The sequence below is a fragment of the Trachypithecus francoisi genome, unplaced genomic scaffold (assembly GCF_009764315.1).
Source record: "Trachypithecus francoisi isolate TF-2019V2 unplaced genomic scaffold, Tfra_2.0 Lachesis_group15, whole genome shotgun sequence".
NCBI lineage: Eukaryota > Metazoa > Chordata > Mammalia > Primates > Cercopithecidae > Trachypithecus > Trachypithecus francoisi.
This window is the reverse complement of record NW_022681460.1, coordinates 95086045-95113566: the sequence shown is the minus strand read 5'-3', so window position 1 is coordinate 95113566 and position 27522 is coordinate 95086045. Positions and strand designations below refer to the sequence as shown.

Genomic DNA, 27522 nt, shown 5'->3' with positions numbered 1-27522 from the left:
ACGAGTTGATGGGTGCAGCACACCAAGATGGCACAAGTATACATATGTAACAAACCTGCACATTATGCACATGTACCCTAGAACTTAAAGTATAATAATAATAAATAAAATAAAATACCCCCCCCCCCCCACAAAAAAAAGAGCATTTCAATCATGGTTGGTAGTCATATGGACCTCTCACTCAACTACAATGTCAGTGGCTCTGGAAGATATTTGTCTGTGTCTGGGTGATCGAATCTTTTTCAGTTCTCTTTGAGATAATTTACCTCTCATTTTCTACTGCCAAATGGACAACCTTGAGATTTGTCCCTGAAGTGGTCTTTATTCTCAAGTGACCTTCAAATGGTTTTCTCTGAGATAGTCCCAAGCACACCCAAAGTGAAGATATAGCCCCTTCGAAGTTGGCAACAATACATCTGGAAGTTTTCTCAAGGAGGTGAACTAGACAATAATTTAATTATTTCTAAATAGATTCACTCAAGTCAATAACTACACAGCTTCACACACACAATAACCCATTCCTTTTGTATACCCTTGATGCCTTAGTCTAGGTCTTTTCTCTGACCATAGCATCCTTCATTATCTTTTCAGATCTCACTTCTTTTCACATCAAGCCTTCTTATGTCCAATGATATGTTTTATTTCAAGATTTATGTCTTTTTGTAAGAATTTTATGTATTTATAAAAAAATCATTTAATTGACTTAATAATTTTCATTGGGATTACTTTTAAATCCTTACTAAAGATCCTTGTGGGCAAGGGTGACTTTATACATCTTTTTTGGTAATTTTTCTATATTGTTATCCAAGTTCACATTATCATAGAGACTAATCAAACCACACAAAACAGTGAAATTGATAGTGACTACAGAGTTAGTCTGAGTGTCCAGTACACGATGATTGGCTCCTTTTGAATAACAAGGATGATCTTTAAAATAATAGCATATATCTCATTAATACAATTATGATATCTTGAAATCCTGTGCAGGACAAATAGTCCTACTTTTATTATATGAAATAGTCTTTGTTAAGTATCTAATTACATACTTCCTTTGATAACATAAAAAGGACCTTGAATCTTAAAAATTTCCACTTTAAAATAAGTACAGTGCAAGGGCAGATCGATGTAGTACTGTAGCGGGATGAGCCACAGACAAAACTCCTCAGACACCGAGTTAAAAAAGGAAGGGGTTTATTCGGCTGGTGGCATCAGCAAGACTCCTCTCTCAAGTGCTGAGCTCCCTGAGTGGGCAATTCCTGTCCCTTTTAAGGGCTTACAACTCTAAGGGGGTGCGTGTGAGAGGGTCGTGATTGACTGAGCAAGCAGGGGTTACGTGACTGGGGGCTGCATGCACCGGTAATTAGATTGGAACAAAACAAGATAGAGATTTTCACAATGTATTTCTATACAATGTGTGTAATCTATAGATGACAGAACCAATTAGGTCAGGGGTCGATCTTTAACTACCAGGCCCAGGGTATGGCACCAGACTGTCTGCCTGTGGATTTCATTTCTGCCTTTTAGTTTTTACTTCTTCTTTCTTTAGAGGCAGAAATTGGGCATAAGATGACATGAAGGGTGGTCTCCTCCCCTATTCCCCTCCCTTTGAGACTCTCACTCATTTTATTAGTGGGAGTTCTCACTTTCATTTTCACTACCCATGTCTTCTTGCAAAACAAATCGATAGTGATTCATATAGTACACTTGTGCTGAAGCATTTTGGCAAACTAAGGTAGCAATGAAGCTTTTTATCATTTGAAGAAGTACAGAGAGCAAACAAGGGAGCAGTAAGCAGGTTCCTATTACTAACTCTTATTACAAGAGTTTTAAATTCTCCTAGTGCTGGGAACCATTTTCCAAACATGGCCCCAGGATTAAATCCATGCCACATTTGCAGAGGCACGTGTGCCAGTTTTGTCATATCTCTTTGTCTTCAACTACTTGCCCTTGATTATCTATGTAGAGGCAACAATTAGTAAAGTTAAATTTCTTACAGACCTCTCCTTCAGCTGTTAGCAAGTAGTTGAAAGCTAATCTATTTTGATAGGTTGCATTTCTCATCTGAGTTTCTTGCCAGGCCAGAGTAGTCAAGGCTCTGCTGGTTTTATTAGTGATTATTTTTAAGACAGCTTGTAACAGTATGATTCGGTTGCTCATGTAAATGGGAGTCCGGTGTCCCCATGAGCCATCTTGTGCCTAAGTAGCAGGCCTATAATATTGTATGATTCTCTCAGGGGGCCATTTATCATTATTTTTTCAATTTCTTATAGCTATGCTTCTCTTTTCATGGGAAGCATAGACGGGGAAGCCCAGGAGTTCACCTGTTTTTATGGGCAGTAGGAAGAAAGATGGTTTAATAGTGCCAATAACACAACTAACTGCCCACTGGTCAGGTAATTTAGCATAAGCTCTATGCCCACATATCCAGTATAATCCAGTGGGGGCTGTCCAGTCCTGGTGGGACTCTGGGTGGGTCCACATGGCTTGCAACTTTGGGAATTTACTAAGTGGATTTCTCTCCGTGTGATTTGAACTCCACCAAGTGACTGTTTTTGTGGTACCATTGTACAGTTTCTGTCTCAGACAACTAAGTCGTCCTACGGGGTGAGTGAATTCTTTTCCTTCTCTAGCTATATAATACTGTCCAATAATTGAGGCTTTTAGGACCCAGAAATTATCAGAGTGATTCTTTTGAGCCAGGAATTCATCAGGAACTGGGTCTGTAGGTACTAATTCTCGGGTTTCCCATGGCCATTGATTTTTTATTATAGTTCCTTCACATACATAACATGAAGTGACATTGAGAGACTGGGCTACATGCTTGGCTAATTGCAAAAACAAATTTCTTGTTTTTCCTGGAATTTCTGGTACTGGTACATTTAGTTCATCATAGAAAGTTTGAAACACTGGTTCAGGAGAGCGTTTGTAAACTTCTCCTTGAACCAAGATACTTATTTGAGGATCCAGTCCAGCCCCATCAATTCCTTAGGTCACACGCTCCCCTTTTCTCCAGCAAGGATCAAGGGGATTGGTTATTACTAGCTCTAAGGGGTTACATTGTCCCTTAGTATAGGAAGGGCCATTTTTTCCTTTCTGAAAGTGGACTGGATCCTTTTTATTTTTTATCCAAGTGGCCCAAATAACACAAGACCAGTATCCCCATTTATTTCCACACAGTCCTAATTTATGACAGATGTACTTCTTTTCTGCCATATAGCCTCTTTTCTAATTAAGAGAACTACACCTTATTCCTAACTTATTACTATTAATGACAGCACAGGCATCAAATTTTAAGGTGACTTGTTTGGGCACACCCTTCTTTTTCTATTTTGGTTAATTGCTCATATTGTTTATGAGCCCCTACCAGTCTTCAGTTCTTAATCTTGTTTTAAAAACTGTGGTCATGGAAGGCTCAGATGGGTCATAACACACATCAGGTTGATCATTTCCTGGGCTACATACCTTGTATAGAATAATATTATACAAACAAATTCTTTTTAGAGTTCCAGTACACTTATAATAACCATAAAATAATAGGACCATAGCAACCTTTTGTCCTACCTCAGTGACTTGATGTATACATTGGGGACAGCTCTCAGTCTGAGGAAGGTCTGTTGAAGTCCTTACTGTGCAAGTCCAAATTTTAAGAAAATGAGTCCTACGATGAGTTTCCTCATGCTTCAGCCATGTGTGGACCAGTCAGCTTCCGGGTGTGACTGGAGCAGGGCTTGTCTTCTTCTTCAGAGTCACTTTGCAGGGGTTGGTAAAGTTGCTCCCGTCCACATACCACTCACAGTCTACTGATGTTTAAGGATGGTCTCAGACGTTGGGCATGCTAGAATAAACTGAGTCCAACACCTCTACACAGTTATGTTAAACTGGGCTCTCTGACATCGGGAACAATGTGGAGGGGTTTGCAATGTGGAGGGGAACAATGTGGAGGATGTTGCAAACTTCAATGGTTATGTGGGGATTTTTCACAGAGCAAGCTTTGGTACTTGGTTAATCTAGCATTTGTTAACCAACGATGTCCTTTGGTATTTATTAATGTTACCACAGCATGGGGGGACTTTATATTCAGGTTTTGCCTAAGGGTTAGTTTATTGTGCTAACCGAGCTGTTGCTGCTAGGGCCCTTAGACCTGGGGGTCAGTCTTTGGAAACCCTGTCTAGTTGTTTTGAGAGATAGGCCACTGGCCTTGGCCAGGGCCCCACAGTCTGGGTTAAAACTCCAACTGCCACTTTTTTCTCTGACACATAGAGTGTAAAGAGTTTCATCAGGTCAGGTAGCCTCAGGGCTGGAGCTGACATGAGTTTTCTTTTAATTCATGAAAAGCTCATTGCTTTTGGTTGTAAATAGATGTAGTTTATTTAATCTACATTTTTATTAACTGTCACCCACCAAAATATTGACTTAAATCCTGCAGCTATTTTATTTCCAGCTTTAAATTGATCTGGTATTCCTCATGGGACTCCAATTGCATCTAAATAGACATGAGAGTCAAAAGACCAATAAGGTGCTTCTTTTGCTTTATGATATCTTATTATATTTTTTCCTTCTGGTTAATGAAATGCCAGGGTGAAAAGGATAGCCAATTGGACTAAAGTACAAGTGCCACTCCAGTTATTCGGCAGAGTGCCCAGTAAAGGTCCACCACAATACCACCACACATCTGCTCAGGGATGAACAGGGGCTGACTAATTGATAAGCTCTTGAAAATTTTTAAGCTCATCGCATCCCTTCAGGTCTCCAAGGAATGCTAAGTTTCACCTCTGTCGTGAGAGACACAAAGTAAACTTAGTGTTGGGAGACAGAAGTTGGATGGCCCTCAGAGGCTGAACCACAGGGTGCCAGACTTTGGGATATAGCAGAGAGAGAGCGTGGCATGACTTATTACTCCAGGCTGTAGAATCCTGGAAAAGAGCTACCATGCAGCCTATGCCTGGTCAACTAGAGGACCACCTTAGTGGAAGGGGGACAATCTGGGCCTCTGGCCTGCCATGTGCACAACATAAAAGTTGCTTTTTTTTAATGTGCAGATGGAATATTTGATCCATTTTAACCAGGTACTTGCATCTTGATATCCTGTCTTAATTGCTAAAGTTTAAGTCTTTAATGTCTATGATCCTCTAGTAAAATGAATGTATGGTTTTAGGGAAACCACAAAAACTAGTTAGGGCAGTCCATCCTCGCTCTTTAGTGGTCCACAGAATGTTGGACCAATTATGGCATGAAAGCTCTACATCGGGGGCAACACTCCTGGTTGGCACTGGAGTATTTATCAAAATCTCCCCAGATTAAATGGTCCTAGTTTACTAATGCCTAGCATGAGGAGAGTCAGGAGGGAATAGAAGTACTTTTCTGAAGTAGAAAGTTGTCTGTGACCTGGCAAGTCCTTACAGGATATAACACGGCAAGCATTAAATGCAATAGTTTGAGGCAAAATTGACTTGGTTATGTTAATAACCATATGGTCAGCAATAGAATGAGGAAAGAAGGAAGAGTAATAGAATAGATGAAAAGAATTAAATTTTTCTTAGCTTTAGTTTGGTAAGGTTTTCCCCTGGGACTATGGCCCACGACTCTGGAGGGAGTGACATTTTCTTGACTTGGATATGATGAGTCCATCCTTATTTTTTGCTGTACAAACAGCAGTCTTGGTGGTTAGCAGCACAAGGTAGGGTCCTTCCCAGGCTGGTTTGAGTTTGTCTTCTTTCCACCCTTTGATGAGAATGTGACCTTCAGGCTGGTGCTGGTTTACTGGAAATTCTAGGGGTGGTACATGTGCTAAAAGACTTTTAGTTTTAGTTTTTGTTTTGTTTTGTTTTGTTTTAAGAATGGAAAGTGGAAGATAAACCAAGTATATAATTTTTAAGAAACTGACCTTTTGTTTTAAATGTGGAGACCTTGGCAGTGGACTTTATTGTCCTTAGTGCCTTTTTACTGAAAAATTTCCTTTAGCACCAATTTTTATTAGTTTTTAAACCAAAGAAAGCCAAATACCATTTTACATTTCTTATTTTTATTTTTTTATTATTACTTTTTTTTTATTATACTTTAAGTTCTAGGGTACATGTGCACAATGTGCAGGTTTGTTACATATGTATACTTGTGCCATGTTGGTGTGCTTCACCCATCAACTCGTCAGCACCCATCAACTCGTCATTTACATCAGGTATAACTCCCAGTGCATTCCCTCCCCCCTCCTGCCTCCCCGTGATAGGCCCCGGTGTGTGATGTTCCCCTTCCGAGTCCAAGTGATCTCATTGCTCAGTTCCCACCTATGAGTGAGAACATGCGGTGTTTGGTTTTCTGTTCTTACAATAGTTTGCTGAGAATGATGGTTTCCAGCTGCATCCATGTCCCTACAAAGGACACAAACTCATCCTTTTTTATGGCTGCATAGTATTCCATGGTGTATATGTGCCACATTTTCTTAATCCAGTCTGTCACTGATGGACATTTGGGTTGATTCCAAGTCTTTGCTATTGTGAATAGTGCCGCAATAAACATATGTGTGCATGTGTCTTTATAGCAGCATGCTTTATAATCCTTTGGGTATATACCCAGTAATGGGATGGCTGGGTCATATGGTAATTCTAGTTCTAGATCCTTGAGGAATTGCCATACTGTTTTCCATAATGGTTGAACTAGTTTACAATCCCACCAACAGTGTAAAAGTGTTCCTATTTCTCCACATCCTCTCCAGCACCTGTTGTTGCCTGACTTTTTAATGATTGCCATTCTAACTGGTGTGAGATGGTATCTCATTGTGGTTTTGATTTGCATTTCTCTGATGGCGAGTGATGATGAGCATTTTTTCATGTGTCTGTTGGCTGTATGAATGTCTTCTTTTGAGAAATGTCTGTTCATATCCTTTGCCCACTTTTTGATGGGGTTGTTTTTTTCTTGTAAATTTGTTTGAGTGCTTTGTAGGTTCTGGATATTAGCCCTTTGTCTGATGAGTAGATTGCAAAAATTTCTCCCATTCTGTAGGTTGCCTGTTCACTCTGATGGTAGTTTCTTTTGCTGTGCAGAAGCTCTTTAGTTTAATTAGATCCCATTTGTCAATTTTGGCTTTTGTTGCCATTGCTTTTGGTGTTTTAGACATGAAGTCCTTGCCCATGCCTATGTCCTGAATGGTACTACCTAGATTTTCTTCTAGGGTTTTTATGGTATTAGGTCTAACATTTAAGTCTCTAATCCATCTTGAATTAATTTTCATATAAGGAGTAAGGAAAGGATCCAGTTTCAGCTTTCTACTTATGGCTAGCCAGTTTTCCCAGCATCATTTATTAAATAGGGAATCCTTTCCCCATTTCTTGTTTTTCTCAGGTTTATCAAAGATCAGATGGCTGTAGATGTGTGGTATTATTTCTGAGGACTCTCTTCGGTTCCATTGGTCTATATCTCTGTTTTGGTACCAGTACCATGCTGTTTTGGTTACTGTAGCCTTGTAGTATAGTTTGAAGTCTGGTATCGTGATGCCTCCAGCTTTGTTCTTTTGACTTAGGATTGTCTTGGAAATGCGGGCTCTTTTTTGGTTCCATATGAACTTTAAAGCAGTTTTTTCCAATTCTGTGAAGAAACTCATTGGTAGCTTGATGGGGATGGCATTGAATCTATAAATTACCTTGGGCAGTATGGCCATTTTCACGACATTGATTCTTCCTATCCATGAACATGGTATGTTCTCCCAAACCACTGCTCAGTGAAATAAAAGAGGACACAAACCATTTTACATTTAACAATGCTTCTCGTATGATTTTTATACCAGATAAGCTAAATTTTATCTGTATATTAGTGTGTTATTAATGTCAACCCTAATTTTAATAAAACTATGTAGACATATTTATCTAATTTTTAATGTTTGACCATAAGGTAAGATTTTGTAGACTCTTTTTAACCTTTTATACTTTTTGCTAAAGAGCAGGTTGGTGCTTTAAGGAAAAGCTGTTATGCTTTTACTTTAATGTCCAGTTCACAGAAAAACTTGATGATACTTTTTTAACTTTAGTGAATATATTTACACACAGAATTTTCTTTACAATTAACATTTTAAAACTTGCTTAAACCTTCAAAACAATAATTTTTTTTACCTTTTCCAATGTAGGTAAAAATGTACATTCTTATGCCTCCTTATAATCCTTTTACCAAAGGTATATTTTACCTTTCTTATACACCTTGCACATAAACTGGTTTTTTTTTAATAGTTTTACATTCAGTAGTCTAGTTACTTCTTAAATTATACAACATTTTTTGCATAAATTCTTTTATTAACACACATTTTTCTCTTTCATGACTTTCACAGACAATTCTTCGACATGCCTCAACTTTTTGACTTATTACAAATATTTCTTTCTTTAAACAACCAGTTAATTTATTTCAGGACAAGAATTGACTATAAAATACCCTTTTTATATAAATTTTCCCTCCCCCCCGGTTTTTTTTCCTTCTTTTTTTTTTTTCTTAGGATACTTCTGAACTGATGAGTTGTGCTCACAATGAGGTTTCCTCTAAAAGTTATTATTATTATTTTTCTACTTTTTTTGTTGTTAGCAAAGCAGTTGTCACTACAGACTGAATGCATTTGGGCCATCTGCGGGATACTGGGTTAAGGATTTTTTATATGAAGGCCTCATTGTTTTCGGGATATGCCCTTGTTTACACTAACAACAAAGTGGTATTGGAGTGTTATAGGGTTATGGAGAATACCTTCAATTATCAATTATGGGTTTTAAATTTACCTTGGATTTTAAAGGAATAGGGTACTTTTTTTAAACTACTTGTATCTCTCTCTTTTTCTTTCTCTCCTTGACTTTGTCTGTCTCTCTTTGACTTTTCTTTTGTCTCTGTCTCTTCTTCTCTGTCTCTGCCTCTCTCTCTTTCTCTCTCTCCCTCCTTGACTCCCTCTTTGTCTGTCTCTTCCTCTCTGTCTCTTTCTCTCTCTCTTTGCCTCTTATCCTCTCTGTATCTTTCCTTTCTGTCTCTCTGCTGGTCTTTCCTTGCCTCTGCCAGCCGCTTATGCTGCTGTTCTCTCAACCAGTGTTTGTTCAGGGTAGGGGGTCTAAAACCAGCTGGTCTGGGTTCCCTGGCTTACAGGTTACCTTGTGCCATACCTTTGAAACAATGGTCCTGTCCAGGCTTCCTTCTAATGGCCAACCTACCTATAATGCTGGGCAGCCTATCTTACACAAAGTTTTAAGTTTTCCTGGTGTCATAGTACTCCATAGTCTCCCTTAAATCCTTGTTTTGAAATTTTCAACATTGTTCCTAGTAGGGTGGGCTTATTTGTGCCTGACCCATGCTTCTTCAAGACAAAATACCACGCTTACACCACATGCACACCACAAAACAAAGAAGGGGTAAAAAGGGCACACACACACTTTGCAGTTTGCACCAAACCAAACTCAAAACCAAAATCAGAGTATCCAGAAATCCAAGCCACGTCAAAACCAAAACCAAAGTATCAAGCAATCCAAGTCAAGTCAAAAACAAAAACCAAAGTGCCAGTACAGGCACACCATAGGTGACCAGGCCACACTTCCACTCAAATGGAGTAGGCAAGTTCCCAAGACCAATCCTGTCAAGCAACTCAAACCAAGTCAAAACCAAAACCAAAGTGCCGATAAAGGCATGCCGTGGGTGATCAGGCCACTCTTCCACTCAAATGGAGTGGACAAATTCCCAAGACTGATCCTGTCAAGCAATTCAAACCAAATCAAAACCAAAACCAAAACCAAAGTGCTGATAAAGGCACACCATGGGTGATCAGGCCATGCTTCCACTCAAATGGAGGGGACAAGTTTCAAAGACTAGTCTTACCAGACTCCAAGAGCCCATTTCTTCCCGGTGTTCAGCCACTGCATTGATCCTCCACGGGGCCTGCCACACACTGCTCCAGTGAGGCATCCCACCGGGGCAAATGCTTACCCGGGAGTGCTCTCAGGGTCCGCGTCTCTCGGGCTGGTTGGAGTCCCCCGCAGGGATCTTCCACAGGGCAGTCTTAAGCCACCTAAGGAGCTGTCTTGACCATCCACCATTCACCTCGCTTCCCAGTCAGGGAACCAAGAAATGTAGCAGGACAAGCCACAGACAAAACTCCTCAGACACCGAGTTAAAAAAGGAAGGGGTGTATTTGTCTGGGGACATTGGCAAGATTCCTGTCTCAAGTGCCGAGCTCCTCGAGTGGGCAACTCCTGTCCATTTTAAGGGCTCACAACTCTAAGGGGTGCATATGAGAAGGTCGTGATTGATTGTGCAAGCAGGGGCTAAGTGACTGGGGGGCTGCATGCACCGGTAATTAGATCGGAACAAAACAAGATAGGAATTTTCACAGTGCATTTCTATACAATGTCTGTAATCTATAGATAACAGGACCAATTAGGTCAGGGGTCGATCTTTAACTACCAGGCCCAGGATGTGGCACCGGGCTGTCTGCCTGTGGATTTCATTTCTGCCTTTTAGTTTTTACTTCTTGTTTCTTTGGAGGCAGAAATTAGGCATAAGAACAATATGAAGGGTGGTCTCCTCCCTTAGCACTATGTTTTTATGCCCTCTCTGCAGTGGGTTTATATATAACCTGAACTTTTCATAGCTCCCAAATCCATAAAAAGTTCTTGCAACCATAATTTACTTTTTACATTTAACCTATTGACAATAAGTTCATAGTGTGTCTGGAATTGGTGGGTTCTTGGTCTCACTGACTTCAAGAATAAAGCCGTGGACTCTCGCATTTAGTGTTACAGTTCTTAAAGATAGTGCGTCTGGAGTTGTTCATTCTTCCCAGTGGGTTCGTGGTCTCACTGGCTTCAGGAGTGAAGCTACAGACCTTTACGGTGAGTGTTACAGCTCATAAAGGCAGCATGAACCCAAAGAGTAAGCAGTGGCAAGATTTATTGCAAAGAACGAAAGAACAAAGCCTCCACAGTATGGAAGGGGAGCCAAGCTGGTTGCCACCCCTGGCTGGCTCTGGCAGCCTGCTTTTAGTCCTTCATCTGACCTCACCCACATCCTGCTGATTGGTCCATTTTACAGAGAGCTGATTGGTCTGTTTTGACAGAGGACTCATTGGTGTGTTGACAATCCTTGAGCTAGACACAGAGTACTGATTGGTGTATTTATAAACCCTGAGCTAGACACAGAGTGCTGATTGGTGCATTTACTATCCCTTAGCTAGACATAAAAGTTCCCCAAGTCCCCACCAGACTCAGGAGCCTTGGCCTCACCCAGTGGGTCCTGCACTGGGGCTGCAGGCAGAGCTGCCAGCCAGTCCCCATCCGCACCTGCACTCCTCAGCCCTTGGGCGGTCAATAGGACCTGGCTTCATGGAGCAGGGGGTGGCGCCTATTGGGGAGGCTTGGGCCACCCGGGATCCCAAGGCAGGGGTGGCTGGGGTGGTGAGGCTCAGACATGGTGGGCTGCAGGTCCCGAGCCTTGCCCTGCGGGGAGGCAGCTGAGGCCTGGCCAGAACTCAAGCACAGTGCCCTGCAGCTGCTGGCCTGGTTGTTAAGCCACTCACTGCCCTAGGCTGGTGGTGCCAGCTGGCCACTCTGAGTGTAGGGGCCCATGGAGCCCGCTCCAGCGCCAACTCGCGCTGGCCTGCGAGTGCTGTGGGCAGCCCTAGTTCACGCCCACACCTCTCCCTCCACACCTCTCTGCAAGCAGAGGGAGCCAGCTCCTGCCTTGGCCAGCCCAGAGAGGGGCTTCCATGGTACCATGGCGGGCTGAAGGGCTTCTCAAGCGCTGCCAGAGTGGATGCGGAGGCTGAGGAGGCACTTGAGAGTGAGGGTTGCTAGCACATTGTCAGCTCTCAATAGCACTGGTCCAGTTGCTCATTTCACTTGTGAAAGGGGTCAAATTTTCATCTAGAGTTTTATTGAATGCCAAATTTTATAGTAAGTGTTACTCGGGCTTATTGTTTCTCACAGTTGTTTGTTCATTTGTGTGTGTGTGTGTTTTTCTCCTATGTTTATCATCATGGTTGCTTCCTGAGAAAACTTTTGCTAGTCATCGCTTCAAAGTAATATCTCCCTTTCAAGAATAGGTAACTTGACAATAATTAAACAACCAAGATATGGACTCAGAAAGACTTAACCAATGTGAACACACTTCTCTTTACTGATATTTTCTTAGTTTGGGCTGCTGTAACAATATACCATAGACTGGGTAGCTTAAGCAACAAACACTTATTTCTCACAGTTCTGGAGATTAGGAAATCCTATATCAAGGTGCTGGCAGATCCAGTGTCTGGCTAGGGCTTTCTTCCTGGTTTACGATTGTCTGTCTTCTCAGAGTAACGTCACAATCAGAGAGAGAAAGAGATCTATTTGCTTTCACTTTTTTTAAGGATGCTATTCCTATCATGGAGTCTCTGCCCCGATAGCCTCATCTAACCCTAGTTACCTATCAAAGGAGATGCCTAATACTATCCCATTTGAGGTTTGAGTATCAACATATGAAAATTGGGTAGGCAGAAATATGCAGTCTATAACACAGATGTACAGTCTTCAAAAATGATTAGAATCAAGATAGAGTTAGAAATAATTTGGTTACAAATGTCAGAAACTCGTAACAACCATCACAGGTAAAAGGAGAATTTACTAGTTTATTAACTGTAGTAAGGAAAGAGCTAAAGTTCAAGTACACTGGAACCAAAGAATTTGAGACAAGCTAGACTCAATCTTCAATTCTTATCTCTACTTCCCCCTATATGTTGCCATTATTCTTTCTGACCAGCTTCATTACAAGAGAATGGTTAGGCTCACTTTGGCACCAAGTTAAATAATTACAATTTAAGGTTCTGATTAGCTTTCCATGGATAAAATACTCCTTGCTGATCAATGATGACTGCAGTGATAGTCACAGTAGGCTAACAGCAGCACCCATCAGAAACATGATTCAAGTTGGAATGGGGGTAAGGAAGCTGAAACTTGACATAGCAGATGATAGATGGTCATTGTTGGGACTTACAAATACTTTAAATCAGAATTAAAAGGACAATATATTGACACTACTGATTAAACAATAGTTTTATATTTTTGTTTAGAATTCCACAAATGTATCACTACTAGATAAAATGTAGTCTCTTTATATAATTACTTAATTCAAGGAACCAAGGAGGAAAAATATTATTTCAAATCTATATAATGTAATGGTTCCATTTCTTACATTTTCAGTCTTCATGCTGTAAAGTCACTAACCATACCTGTTTTAGTTTATTTTCCAAAATCACTTAGTTTTCTTGTTTGTCAAAACTAAAACTATTAAGCTCAGTAAATAATTTATATCATCTGACAGAATAATAATGTTAAGTAAAAGTGGGCTCAATATAGACGGATACTTAGAAGACCAATCAAAACAATAACTCAGCTTAAGTAAAATGTTACCAAAAATAATACTCACATAATAACAGTTTTCATTGTTGTTTTATTTATTTCAAAGTGATTTTTGTGAAGGTCAGATATACTTTTATTCTGAACACTTAGAAACAGATTATCTTAAAATACTGATATATTAAAGGACCATTGAGCAGTATCCAAAAATGGTACTAACTTAAATAAAATATTTATCTACTTAGTTCTATGATATTTTCTCTTTAGCACAATGGGACAGTAGTATATTTACCCATGATAATTTTCATTATTATTTTCCATGTTGTCCTCTTATCAAATAAATATCATATAATTCACTATTTCAGATTATGTAGGTTTGAAAATATCTAATTTTAGACAGTAAAAGGACACCTTAATGAGCAATTTTTTTTTCATAAAATACGTTATGACTAATCTTCCTCTGAAGGGTTTATTCATCCAAAAATATAGCTGAGTTCTTACTACGTGCTAGCATACTCCAGTTGCTTACGATAGAGAGATGAATATGAAATAGTAAATAAAGACAAGCAGTATTCAGAGAAATAGTTTCACTAGACTCACTCTGCCTGAAAAAGCTAGGTACTTCCACTTTACCTGTCAGACCTGGTATGAGTCACAGTTGGGTATACCAGGGAACAGCCCATAAAGACCCTGCTGTGAGCGTTCTAGTATAGCCCATGACGTGAGGATAGGCTTCATATTAAGAATGGACACTGAGACTGATGCTTCTGTCTGCCTCATGTAAATAAAAAAACTACCAAATATTTCCTTTAATTTGTATGGAACTTACACATTATCACAGGACAGGCAGACCACTACAATAAGAAACTGGAATTTATGGTGCCCCCTTCCCAATTTTGCCAAAATTTGGGAGTTTCTCTAGAATAGACTCATCAGCTTACCAATTCCCTTTCTGAATGGAAAGTATAGAAGTGGAGCAGGCCCCGGTAGGAATACTAATTTCAACTCTCTATATTTTGCATTTACTTTTCTTTTTAAGATGGAAAGTACTAGCACGTGTTTTCGGGATTAATGAAAATAACCAATACAGGGGAAAAAAGTGATAAAACTGTTGAAAGGAGGAACAACTACTGAAGGAAATCTAGGAAAAGGTAAGAAAGGTGAAGGGTTCTGAAACACAAGTGAGCACTTTGATATCATAGAAGGAGGGCACCTTTTTCACCATAACAGGGTAAGAACAGCAACAAGGAAGATGCTAATACAACTCTCAATTTGGTAGTGGCAAGGCAAAGAGCCCTCTTTTGATAGCTTCTATTTTCTTTATTTTTTTATTAAGCATAAATATATTATCTGTAAGATGAAGGGAGGCTTTAGACGAGAGGAGAAATTTCTTTACTCATTAGTCGATTGGTACTTGGGTTGATTCCACATCTTTGCAATTGTGAATTGTGCTGCTATAAACATATGTGTGCAAGGGTCCTTTTCATATAATGACTTGTTTTCATTGGGATATATACCCAGTAGTGGGATTGCTGGATTGAATGGTAGTCTACTTTTAGCTCTTTAAGGAATTTCAATACTGTCCTCCATATGGGTTGTACTAATTTACATTTCCATCAGCAGTACACAAGCATTCCTCTTTCCCTACATCCACCCCAACATCTATTGTTTTTTGACTTTTCAATAATGGCTATTCTCGCAGGAGTAAGGTGCTCATTGTGGTTTTAATTTGCATTTCCCTGATGATTAGTGATGTTAAGCTTTTTTTCGTATGTTTGATGGCTGTTGGCTGTTTGTGTATCTTCTTTTGCAAAATTTCTATTCATGTTTTCTTTGCTTACTTTTTAATATAATTGTTTGGTTTTTTTTTTCTTGGTGATTTGTTTGATTTCCTTATAGTTTATGGATATAGGCCTTTGTTGGATACATAGTTTGCGAATATTTTCTCCTGTTCTGTTGATTGTTTGTTTACTATGTTATTTCTTTTGCTGTGCAGAAGCTTTTTGGTTTAATTAGGTCCCATTTATTTTTTTGTTTTTCTTGTATTTGCTTTATAATACAAGAAAATTCTTTGCCTAGGCCAATGTGCAGAAGAGTTTTTGCAACACTGTGTTCTAGAATTTTTATGGTTTCAGGTCTCAAGTGTTTGATCCATCTTGAGCTTACTTTTGTATATGGTGAGAGTTAGGAATTCACTTTCATTCTTCTACATGTGGTTTGTCAGTTTTCCCAGCACCATTTATTAAATAAAGTATTCCTTTACCAATTTGTGTTTTTGTATGCTTTGACATATCACTTGGCTGTACACATTTGGCTTTATTTCTGGGTTCTCTGTTCTGTGTCACTAGCCTATATGCCTACATTTCTACCATTGCAATGCTGTTTTGGTAACTGTAGTCGTGTGGTACAATTTGGAGACCAGTAATGTGATGTCTCTAAGTTTGTTCTTTTGCTTAGGATTGCTTTGGCTATTCGGCCTCTTTTTTGGTTATATATTAATTTTAGGCTTTTTTTTTTTTTTCTAATTCTTTGAAAAATGCTGTTAGGTTTTTGATGGGAATTGCATTGAATCTGTAGATTGCTTTGGCCTGCATGGTCATTATCACAATATCAATTCATCCAATCCATAAATATGGGATGCATTTCCATTTCTTTGTGTCAGCTATGACTTCTTTCCAGTGTTTTGTAGTTCTCCTTGTAGTGATCTTTCACTCCTTTGGTTAAGGTATATTCCTGGGTTGCTTTTTTATTTTATTTTGTTTTTTATTATTTTTTTGACAGCTGTTTCTAAAGGGATTGAATTCTTGATTTTATTCTCAGCTTGGTCATTTTTGGTGTGCTACTGTTGTGTACATTGATTTTGTAACCTGGGACTACTCAATTCATTTATCAAACCTAAGTATCTTTGGAGGAGTCTTAGGATTTTCTAGGTATTCAGTCATATTACCTGCAAACAACAATAGTTTGACTTCCTCTTTTCCAATTTGGATGGCCTTGATTTCTTTCTCTTGACTGATTGTTCTGGCTAGTACTTCCAGAACTATGTAGAATAGGAGAGGTGAAAGTGGTCATCCTTGTCTTGTTCCTGTTCTCAGGGGGAATGCTTTCAATTTTTCCCCATTCCGTGTGGGTTTTTCATCTATGGCTTTTATTAATTTGAGGTAGGTTTCTTCTCTGCCTAGTTTATTCAGAGTTTTTATCATAATGCTGGATTTCATTGATTTTTCTGAATCTACTGTGATGGTCATGTAGTTTTGTTTTTAATTGTGTTTATGTGATGTTTTTAATTCTGTTTCCTGTGATGAATTATCTCTTCTTGAGGAGTCTAGCTATCAATTTTGTTTATTTTTTCAAACAATGATCTTTTTGTTTCTTTTTTATATTTTTGTGTTTGAATTGTATTTAGTTCTGCTCTGATATTTGTTGTTTCTTTTCTTCTTCTAGCTTTAGGTTTATTTTGTTCTTGTTTCTTCAGTTTCTTGAGGTATGACATTAGATTGTCAATTGTGCTTTTTCAGACTTTTTGATGTAGGCATTTAGTGCTATAAACTTCCATCTTAGCACTGCATTTACTGTATTCCAGAGGTTTTGATAACTTATTGCACTATTATCATTCAATTCAAAGAATTTTTAAGTTTTATCTTGACTTCATTGTAAACCGGATATCATTCAGAAGAAGATTATTTAATTTCCATGTATTTGTATAGTTTTGAGTGTTCTGAAACTGCTTTGCAAAATTAAACTGAGGAAATTATGACAGGGAAATAAATCAGAACTTACTGATTCTATCTTGTTTCTAACCATTAAGCTGTACTTGTTCATTCCTAGGCATATGCTGAACTAATTTTGGGAAGGAATTCAGTTCATGGTTTGACTCTGAAACAAAATTGATAACAACCCTTTCTTGCCTGGGGTCCAGCCTGCCTTTGCAGGACTAACAAATTAGCTACAAGATTAAAAATTATAATTTAGGGGTCACGCAGCCTCTGGCTCCAAGAGTCTGAACCTCTCCAAACCGCTCCTAGGATAACACCACTACTGTAAAACCTAAGATCAGTGCTTGAGATATTCTGCAGACCCTGAACTCCAAGATCAGCCAACACCACCCAGACCAGTAATCTGGCCCAACCAGTTCTGCCAATGCACCCAGGTACAGAAGACATGATTCCATCTCCAACCTGACCTATCAACACTTCCCACTTCCCAAGCCCCTACCCACCAAATTATCTTTAAAAAGTCTGATTCCTGAATGCTCAGGGAGACTGATTTGAGTAACAATAAAACTCCAGTCTCCTATATGGCCAGGTCTTCATGAATTACTCTTTCACCATTGCAATTCTCTTTTGGTAAATCAGCTCTATCTAGGCAGTAAGCAAAGTGAACCAATCGGACCATTACAGTTTTTTGTGAAGTTGATTTTTAGTTTTATTCTGCTGTGGCCTGAGAAGATATTTGATATAATTTCCATTTTAAAAAATTTATTCACACTTGTTTTGTGATCTATTAAATGATCAGCCTTGGAGAATGTTCCATGTGAAGATGAGATGAATGTGTATTCTGCAGATCTTGAGTAGAATGTTCTATAAATATCTGTTAAGCCCATTAGTTCTAGTATATCCTTTACATTTATTGTTTCTCTGTTGACTTTCTGTCTCAAAGACTTGTCTAGTGCTGTCAGTGGTATATTGAAGTCTCTTATCATTATCGTTTTGCTATCTCATTACTTAGATGTAGTAGTAATTGTTTTATGAATCTAGGAGCTCCTGTGTTTGATGCATACATATTTAGGATTATAATATCTGCTTATTGAATTTATCCTTTTATCACATATGTAGTAATAATCTTTGTCTTTTTTTAAACTTTTGCTGCTTTGAAATCTGTTTGGTCTTATATGAGAATAGCTGCTCCTGCTTGCTTTTGGATTCCATTTGCCTGGAATGCCTTTTCCTACCTTTTTACTTTGAGTTTATATAAATCCCTCTGTGTTAGGTGAGTCTCTTAAAGGCATAAGATATTTAGATTGTTATTTTTTAAATACATTCTGCCATTATGTATCTTTTAAGTGGAACATTTAGGCCATTTACATTCAATTTTTTTTTTTTTTTTTTTTGAGACGGAGTCTCTCTCTATCGCCCAGGCTGGAGTGCAGTGGCCGGATCTCAGCTCACTGCAAGCTCCGCCGCCCGGGTTTACGCCATTCTCCTGCCTCAGCCTCCCAAGTAGCTGGGACTACAGGCGCCCGCCACCTTGCCCGGCTAGTTTTTTGTATTTTTTTTTTTTTTTTTTTTTTGAGATGGAGTCTCGCTCTGCCGCCCCGGCTGGAGTGCAGTGGCCGGATCTCAGCTCACTGCAAGCTCCGCCTCCCGGGTTTATGCCATTCTCCTGCCTCAGCCTCCCGAGTAGCTGGGACTACAGGCGCCCGCCACATCGCCCGGCTAGTTTTTTGTATTTTTTAGTAGAGACGGGGTTTCACCATGTTAGCCAGGATGGTCTCGATCTCCTGACCTCGTGATCCGCCCGTCTCGGCCTCCCAAGTGCTGGGATTACAGGCTTGAGCCACCGCGCCCGGCCAGTTTTTTGTATTTTTTAGTAGAGACGGGGTTTCACCGTGTTAGCCAGGATGGTCTCCATCTCCTGACCTCGTGATCCACCCGTCTCGGCCTCCCAAAGTGCTGGGATTACAGGCTTGAGCCACCGCGCCCGGCCTACATTCAATGTTAATATTGAAATGTGAAGTATTGTTTTCCTCATTGTGTTAATTATTACATAGCTAGTTTCTTTTCATTGTGCTGTTTTATAGGCCCTATGAGTTTTAAACTTTCAAGACATCCTATTTTGCTGAATATTGAGTTTTTGTTTTAATGTTTAGAACTTCTTTTAGTATTTCTTTTAGTGCTGGTTTGGTAGTGAAAAATTCCCTCAGCATTTGTTTGTCTGAAAATGACTTTATTTCTCATTTACGAAGCTTAGTTTTACGGGAAACAAAATTCTTGACTGACAGTTGTTTTGTTTAAGGAGGCTGAATTTAGGACCCCAATCCCTTCTGGCTTGTAAGGTTTCTGTGGAGAAGTCTGTTCTTAGTCTGATAGGTTTTACTTTATGGATTATTTGAGGCTTTTGTCTTACTGCTCTTAGAATTCTTTCCATCATGTTGACTCTAGATAGGCTGATGAGTATATGTCTTGCTGAAGATCTTTTTGCAATAAATTTCCCAGGAGTCCTCTGAGATTCTTGAATTTGGATATCTAGATCTCTAGGCAGGCCAGGAAGTTTTCATCAATTATTCCCTCAAATATGTTTTCCAGATTTATTATTTTCACTTATCCCTCAAAAGAAGAAAACCAATTACTGTTATTCATTTTATATATTTCCATATTTCTTTTTTTCTTTATAAAAAATAAGAATTTTTTTATTTTATTTTATTATTATTTTTTATTATACTTTAAGTTCTAGGGTACATGTGCATAATGTGTAGGTCTGTTACATATGTATACTTGTGCCATGCTGGTGTGCTGCACCCATCAACTCGTCAGCACCCCTCAATTCATCATTTATATCAGGTATAACTCCCAATGCAACCCCTCCCCCCTCCCCCCTCCCCATGATAGCGCCCCGGTGTGTGATGCTCCCCTTCCCAAATCCAAGTGACCTCATTGTTCAGTTCCCACCTATGAGTGAGAACATGTGGTGTTTGGTTTCCTGTTCTTGTGATAGTTTGCTAAGAATGATGGTTTCCAGCTGCATCCATGTCCCTACAAAGGATGCAAACTCATCCTTTTTGATGGCTGCATAATATTCCATGGTGTATATGTGCCACATTTTCTTAATCCAGTCTGTCACAGATGGACATTTGGGTTGATTCCAAGTCTTTGCTATTGTGAATAGTGCCGCAATAAACATACATGTGGATGTGTCTTTATGGCAGCATGATTTATAATCCTTTGGGTATATACCCAGTAGTGGGATGGCTGGGTCATATGGGACATCTAGTTCTAGATCCTTGAGGAATCGCCATACTGTTTTCCATAATGGTTGAACTAGTTTACAATCCCACCAACAGTGTAAAAGTGTTCCTATTTCTCCACATCCTCTCCAGCACCTGTTGTTGCCTGACTTTTTAATGATTGCCATTCTAACTGGTGTGAGATGGTATCTCATTGTGGTTTTGATTTGCATTTCTCTGATGGCCAGTGATGATGAGCATTTTTTCATGTGTCTGTTGGCTGTATGGATGTCTTCTTTTGAGAAATGTCTGTTCATATCCTTTCCCCACTTTTTGATGGGGTTGTTTGTTTTTTTCTTGTAAATTTGTTTGAGTTCTTTGTAGATTCTGGATATTAGCCCTTTGTTAGATGAGCAGATTGCAAAAATTTTCTCCCATTCTGTAGGTTGCCTGTTCACTCTGAGGGTAGTTTCTTTTGCTGTGCAGAAGCTCTTTAGTTTAATCAAATCCCATTTGTCAATTTTGGCTTTTGTTGCCATTGCTTTTGGTGTTTTAGACATGAAGTCCTTGCCCATGCCTATGTCCTGTATGGTACTACCTAGGTTTTCTTCTAGGGTTGTTATGGTATTAGGTTTAACATTTAAGTCTCTAATCCATCTTGAATTAATTTTCGTATAAGGAGTAAGGAAAGGATCCAGTTTCAGCTTTCTACTTATGGTTAGCCAATTTTCCCAGCACCATTTATTAAATAGGGAGTCCTTTCCCCATTTCTTGTTTCTCTCAGATTTATCAAAGATCACATGGCTGTAGATGTGTGGTATTATTTCTGAGGACTCTGTTCTGTTCCATTGGTCTATATCTCTGTTGTGGTACCAGTACCATGCTGTTTTGGTTACTGTGGCCTTGTAGTATAGTTTGAAGTCAGGTAGCGTGATGCCTCCAGCTTTGTTCTTTTGACTTAGAATTGTCTTGGCAATGCGGGCTCCTTTGTGGTTCCATATGAACTTTAAAGCAGTTTTTTCCAGTTCTGTGAAGAAACTCATTGGTAGCTTGATGGGGATGGCGTTGAATTTATAAATAACCTTGGGCAGTATGGCCATTTTCACGATATTGATTCTTCCTATCCATGAGCGTGGTATGTTCTTCCATTTGTTTGTGTCCTCTTTTATTTCACTGAGCAGTGGTTTGTAGTTCTCCTTGAAGAGGTCCTTTACATCCCTTGTAAGTTGGATTCCTAGGTATTTGATTCTCTTTGAAGCAATTGTGAATGGAAGTTCATTCATGATTTGGCTCTATGTTTGTCTGTTACTGGTGTATAAGAATGCTTGTGATTTTTGCACATTGATTTTGTATCCTGAGACTTTGCTGAAGTTGCTTATCAGCTTCAGGAGATTTTGTGCTGAGACAATAGGGTTTTCTAAATATACAATCATGTCATCTGCAAACAGGGACAATTTGACTTCTTCTTTTCCTAACTGGATACCCTTGATTTCTTTCGCTTGCCTGATTGCCCTAGCCAGAACTTCCAACACTATGTTGAATAGGAGTGGTGAGAGAGGGCATCCCTGTCTTGGGCCAGTTTTCAAAGGGAACTTTTCCAGTTTTTGCCCATTTATTATGATATTGGCTGTGGGTTTGTCATAAATAGCTCTTATTATTTTGAGGTATGTTCCATCAATACCGAATTTATTGAGCGTTTTTAGCATGAAGGGCTGTTGAATTTTGTCAAAAGCCTTTTCTGCATCTATTGAGATAATCATGTGGTTCTTGTCTTTGGTTCTGTTTATATGCTGGTTATGTTTATTGATTTGCGAATGTTGAACCAGCCTTGCATCCCAGGGATGAAGCCCACTTGATCATGGTGGATAAGCTTTTTGATGTGCTGCTGAATCCGGTTTGCCAGTATTTTATTGAGGATTTTTGCATCGATGTTCATCAGGGATATTGGTCTAAAACTTTCTTTTTTTGTTGTGTCTCTGCCAGGCTTTGGTATCAGGATGATGTTGGCCTCATAAAATGAGTTAGGGAGGATTCCCTCTTTTTGAATTGATTGGAAGAGTTTCAGAAGGAATGGTACCAGCTCCTCTTTGTACCTCTGGTAGAATTCAGCTGTGAATCCATCTGGTCCTGGACTTTTTTTGGTTGGTAGGCTATTAATTATTGCCTCAATTTCAGAGCCTGCTATTGGTCTATTCAGGGATTCAACTTCTTCCTGGTTTAGTCTTGGAAGAGTGTAAGTGTCCAGGAAATTATCCATTTCTTCTAGATTTTCTAGTTGATTCGTGTAGAGGTGTTTATAGTATTCTCTGATGGTAGTTTGTATTTCTGTGGGGTCAGTGGTGATATCCCCTTTATCATTTTTTATTGCGTCTATTTGATTCTTCTCTCTTTTCTTCTTTATTAGTCTAGCTAGCGGTCTGTCAATTTTGTTGATCTTTTCAAAAAACCAACTCCTGGATTCATTGATTTTTTGGAGGGTTTTTTGTGTCTCTATCTCCTTCAGTTCTGCTCTGATCTTAGTTATTTCTTGCCTTCTGCTAACTTTTGAATGTGTTTCCTCGTGCTTCTCCAGTTATTTTAATTGTGATGTTAGAATGTCAATTTTAGATCTTTTCAGCTTTCTCTTGTGGGCATTTAGTGCTATAAATTTCCCTCTACACACTGCTTTAAATGTGGCCCAGAGATTCTGGTATGTTGTATCTTTGTTCTCATTGGTTTCAAAGAACATCTTTATTTCTGCTTTCATTTCGTTATGTACCCAGTAGTCATTCAGGAGCAGGTTGTTCAGTTTCCATGTAGTTGAGCAGTTTTGATTGAGTTTCTGAATCCTGAGTTCTAGTTTGATTGCACTGTGGTCTGAGAGAGAGTTTGTTATAATTTCTGTTCTTTTACATTTGCTGAGGAGTGCTTTACTTCCAATTATGTGGTCAATTTTGGAATAAGTGCGATGTGGCACTGAGAAGAATGTATATTCTGTTGATTTGGGGTGGATAGTTCTATAGATGTCTATTAGGTCCGCTTGGTGCAGAGATGAGTTCAATTCCTGGATATCCTTGTTAACTTTCTGTCTCGTTGATCTGTCTAATGTTGACAGTGGAGTGTTGAAGTCTCCCATTATTATTGTATGGGAGTCTAAGTCTCTTTGTGAGTCTCTAAGGACTTGCTTATGAATCTGGGTGCTCCTGTATTGGGTGCATATATATTTAGGAGAGTTAGCTCTTCCTGTTGAATTGATCCCTTTACCATTATGTAATGGCCTTCTTTGTCTCTTTTGATCTTTGATGGCTTAAAGTCTGTTTTATCAGAGACTAGGATTGCAACCCCTGCTTTTTTTTGTTCTCCATTTGCTTGGTAGATCTTCCTCCATCCCTTTATTTTGAGCCTATGTATGTCTCTGCATGTGAGATGGGTCTTCTGAATACAGCAGACTGATGGGTCTTGACTCTTTATCCAGTTTGCCAGTCTGTGTCTTTTAATTGGAGCATTTAGTCCATTTACATTAAGGTTAATATTGTTATGTGTGAACTTGATCCTGCCATTATGATATTAACTGGTTTTTTGCTCATTAGTTGATGCAGTTTCTTCCTAGCCTCAATGGTCTTTACAATTGGCGTGTTTTTGCAATGGCTGGTACCGGTTGTTCCTTTCCATGTTTAGGGCTTCCTTCAGGGTCTCTTGTAAGGCAGGCCTGGTGGTGACAAAATCTCTAAGCATTTGCTTATCTGTAAAGGATTTTATTTCTCCTCCACTTATGAAACTTAGTTTGGCTGGATATGAAATTGGGGTTAAAATTCTTTTCTTTAAGAATGAATATTGGCCCCCACTCTCTTGGCTTGTAGAGTTTCTGCCGAGAGGTCTGCTGTTAGTCTAATGGGCTTCCCTTTGTGGGTAACCGACCTTTCTCTCTGGCTGCCTTAAGGTTTTCCTTCATTTCAACTTTGGTGAATCTGGCAATTATGTGTCTTGGAGTTGCTCTTTGGAGGAGTATCTTTGTGGTGTTCTCTGTATTTCCTGAATTTGAATGTTGGTCTGCCCTACTAGGTTGGGGAAGTTCTCCTGGATGATATCCTGAAGAGTGTTTCCAACTTGGTTCCATTTTCCCCCTCACTTTCAGGCACCCCAATCAGACGTAGATTTGGTCTTTGATATAATCCCATACTTCTTGCAGGCTTTGTTCATTTCTTTTTCTTCTTTTTTCTTTTGGTTTCTCTTCTCGCTTCATTTCATTCATTGATCCTCAATCGCTGATACTCTTTCTTCCAGTTGATCGAGTTGGTTACTGAAGCTTGTGGATTTGTCACGTATTTCTGTGTCATGGTTTTCTTTTTTTTTTTTTTTTTTTTTTTTTTTTTTTTTTTTTTTTTTTTTTTTTTTTTTTTTTTTGAGACGGAGTCTCGCTCTGTCGCCCAGGCTGGAGTGCTGTGGCCGGATCTCTGCTCATGCAAGCTCGCCTCCGGGTTCACGCCATTCTCCTGCCTCAGCCTCCGAGCAGCTGGGACTACAGGCGCCCACCACTCGCGGCTAGTTTTTTGTATTTTTTAGTAGAGAGACGGGGTTTCACCGTGTTGCCAGGATGGTCTCGATCTCCTGACCTCGTGATCCCCCGAATCGGCCTCCCAAAGTGCTGGGATTACAGGCTTGAGCCACCGCGCCCGGCCTTCATGGTTTTCATCTCTGTCATTTCATTTATGACCTTCTCTGCATTAATTATTCTAGCTATCAATTCTTCCACCTTTTTTCAAGATTTTTAGTTTCTTTGCACTGGGTACGTAATTCCTCCTTTAGCTCTGAGAAGTTTGATGGACTGAAGCCTTCTTCTCTCATCTCGTCAAAGTCATTCTCTGACCAGCTTTGATCCATTGCTGGTGATGAGCTGCGCTCCTTTGCAGGGGGAGATGTGCTCTTATTTTTTGAATTTCCAGCTTTTCTGCCTGCTTTTTCCCCATCTTTGTGGTTTTATCTGCCTCTGGTCTTTGATGATGGTGACATACTGATGGGGTTTTGGTATAGGTGTTCTTCCTGTTTGATAGTTTTCCTTCTAATAGTCAGGACCCTCAGCTGTAGGTCTGTTGGAGATTGCTTGAGGTCCACTCCAGACCCTGTTTGCCTGGGTATCAGCAGCAGAGGTTGCAGAAGATAGAATATTGCTGAACAGCAAGTGTACCTGTCTGATTCTTACTTTGGAGCTTCCTCTCAGGGGTGTACTCCACCCTGTGAGGTGTGGGGTGTCAGACTGCCCCTAGTGGGGGATGTCTCCCAGTTAGGCTACTCAGGGTCAGGGACCCACTTGAGCAGGCAGTCTGTCCGTTCTCAGATCTCAACCTCCATGTTGGGAGATCCACTGCTCTCTTCAAAGCTGTCAGTCAGAGTCGTTCGGGTCTGCACAGGCCTCTGCTGCTTTCCCTGTTGTTTTTTTAGCTGTGTCCAGTCCCCAGAGGTGTAGTCTACAGAGACAGGCAGGTTTCCTTGAGCTGCTGTGAGCTCCACCCAGTTCGAGCTTCCCAGCGGCTTTGTTTACCTACTTAAGCCTCAGCAATGGCAGGCGCCCCTCCCCCAGTCTCACTGCTGCCTTGCGGTTAGATCGCAGACTGCTGTGCTAGCAATGAGGGAGGCTCCGTGGCCATGGGCCCCTCCTGGCCAGGTGTTGGTATAATCTCCTGGTGTGCCCGTTTACTTAAAGCACAGTATTGGGTTGGGAATTACCCGATTTTCCAGGTGTTGTGTGTCTCAGTTCGCCTGGCTAGGAAAAGGGATTCCCTTCCCCCTTGTGCTTCCCAGGTGAGGCAATGCCTCACCCTGCTTCAGCTCTCGCTGGTCGGGCTGCAGCAGCTGACCAGCACCGATTGTCCGGCACTCCCCAGTGAGATGACCCCAGTACCTCAGTTGAAAATGCAGAAATCACTGGTCTTCTGTGTCGCTCGCACCAGGAGTTGGAGACTGGAGCTGTTCCTATTTGGCCATCTTGTTCCGCCCCTCATATTTCCATATTTCTTAGAGACCTTGTTCATTTTTTACTTTTTTATTTTTGTCTGATTCAGTTAATTCAAAAGCCTTGCCTTGGAACTCTGAAATTCTTTCTCCTACTTGTTCTAGTGTTTTGGTAAACATTTCCACTGCATTTTATAATTCCTTAAGTGTATCTTTGATTTTCAGAGTTTCTGATTAATTTTTCTTTATGATATCTATCACTAGAAAATTTTTCATTCATATCCTGAACTGCTTTCTAAATTTCTTTATGATTTTTTTTTTTTTTTTTTTTGCCTTTCTCTGATATCTCTTTGAGTAGCTTAATAATCAACCTTCTGAATTTCTTATCTGGTATTTCAAAAATTTCATCTTGGTTTGGGTCCATTTCTGGAGAACTAGTATGATCTTTGGGGGGTATTATAACACCATGTTTTGTCATATTAATAAGGGAAGTGACCATTGCTCATATTGTCTTATGTCCAATTTCTGCCTCCAAAGAAAGAAGAAGTAAAAACTAAAAGGCAGAAATGGAATCCACAGGCAGATAGCCCAGCACCGCACCCTGGGCCTGATAGTTAAAAATCAACCCCTGACCTAAGTGCTTGTGTTATCTATAGATTTCAGACATTGTATGGAAAAGCATTGTGGAAATACCTGTCCTGTTCTGTTCTGTTCTGTTCTGTTCTGATTACGGGTGCATGCAGTCCCCAGTCAGATACCCACTGCTTGCTCAATAAATCATGACCCTCTTATGCGGATCCCCTTAGAGTTGTAAGCCCTTAAAAGGGATAGGAATTGCTCACTAGGGGAGCTCGGTTTTTGAGACATGAGTCTCGTCAATGGTTTCCTTATATTTGATGATGCTTTTTCTTGCTATTTTGATGGTTTGACTATACCTTAAACATGACCTTTTAGAATTGAATCTACTTGGGAATATTTGTTGCATTTCCTGTATCTGGGTGTCTTCCTGTATATGGATGCTTCTTATAAATGGATGTGTATATTTTGTTCAAGACTTGAGAAATTTTAACCTATTATTTTGTTACATAAGTCTTCCATCTCTTTTTCTCTACAATTCCCACAATTTGAATATTTGGCTACTTTATGGGGTCCCATATGTCACATAAGCTTTCTTCATTCTTTTTAACTCCTTTGTTCTTCTTTTGTCTATGACATGTCAAAAGACCTGTCTTCAAGTCAGAAATTTTTTATTCTGCTTGATGAAGTCTATTGTTGAAGATTTTGATTGTATTTTTATATCATTCATTGAATTCTTCA

General features: G+C 39.6%; 1 long non-coding RNA gene across 1 annotated transcript; it reads right to left on the bottom strand.

Annotated features, from left to right (window-relative positions):
* Positions 1-1450: 1450 nt before the first annotated feature.
* LOC117098088 lies at positions 1451-24715 on the bottom strand. Its single transcript, XR_004443169.1, has 3 exons — positions 24666-24715; positions 12679-12683; positions 1451-1591 (listed from the first exon to the last, which is right to left on the bottom strand). It is a non-coding gene; the product is annotated as an uncharacterized LOC117098088 (long non-coding RNA).
* Between the last annotated feature and the right edge of the window lie 2807 nt (positions 24716-27522).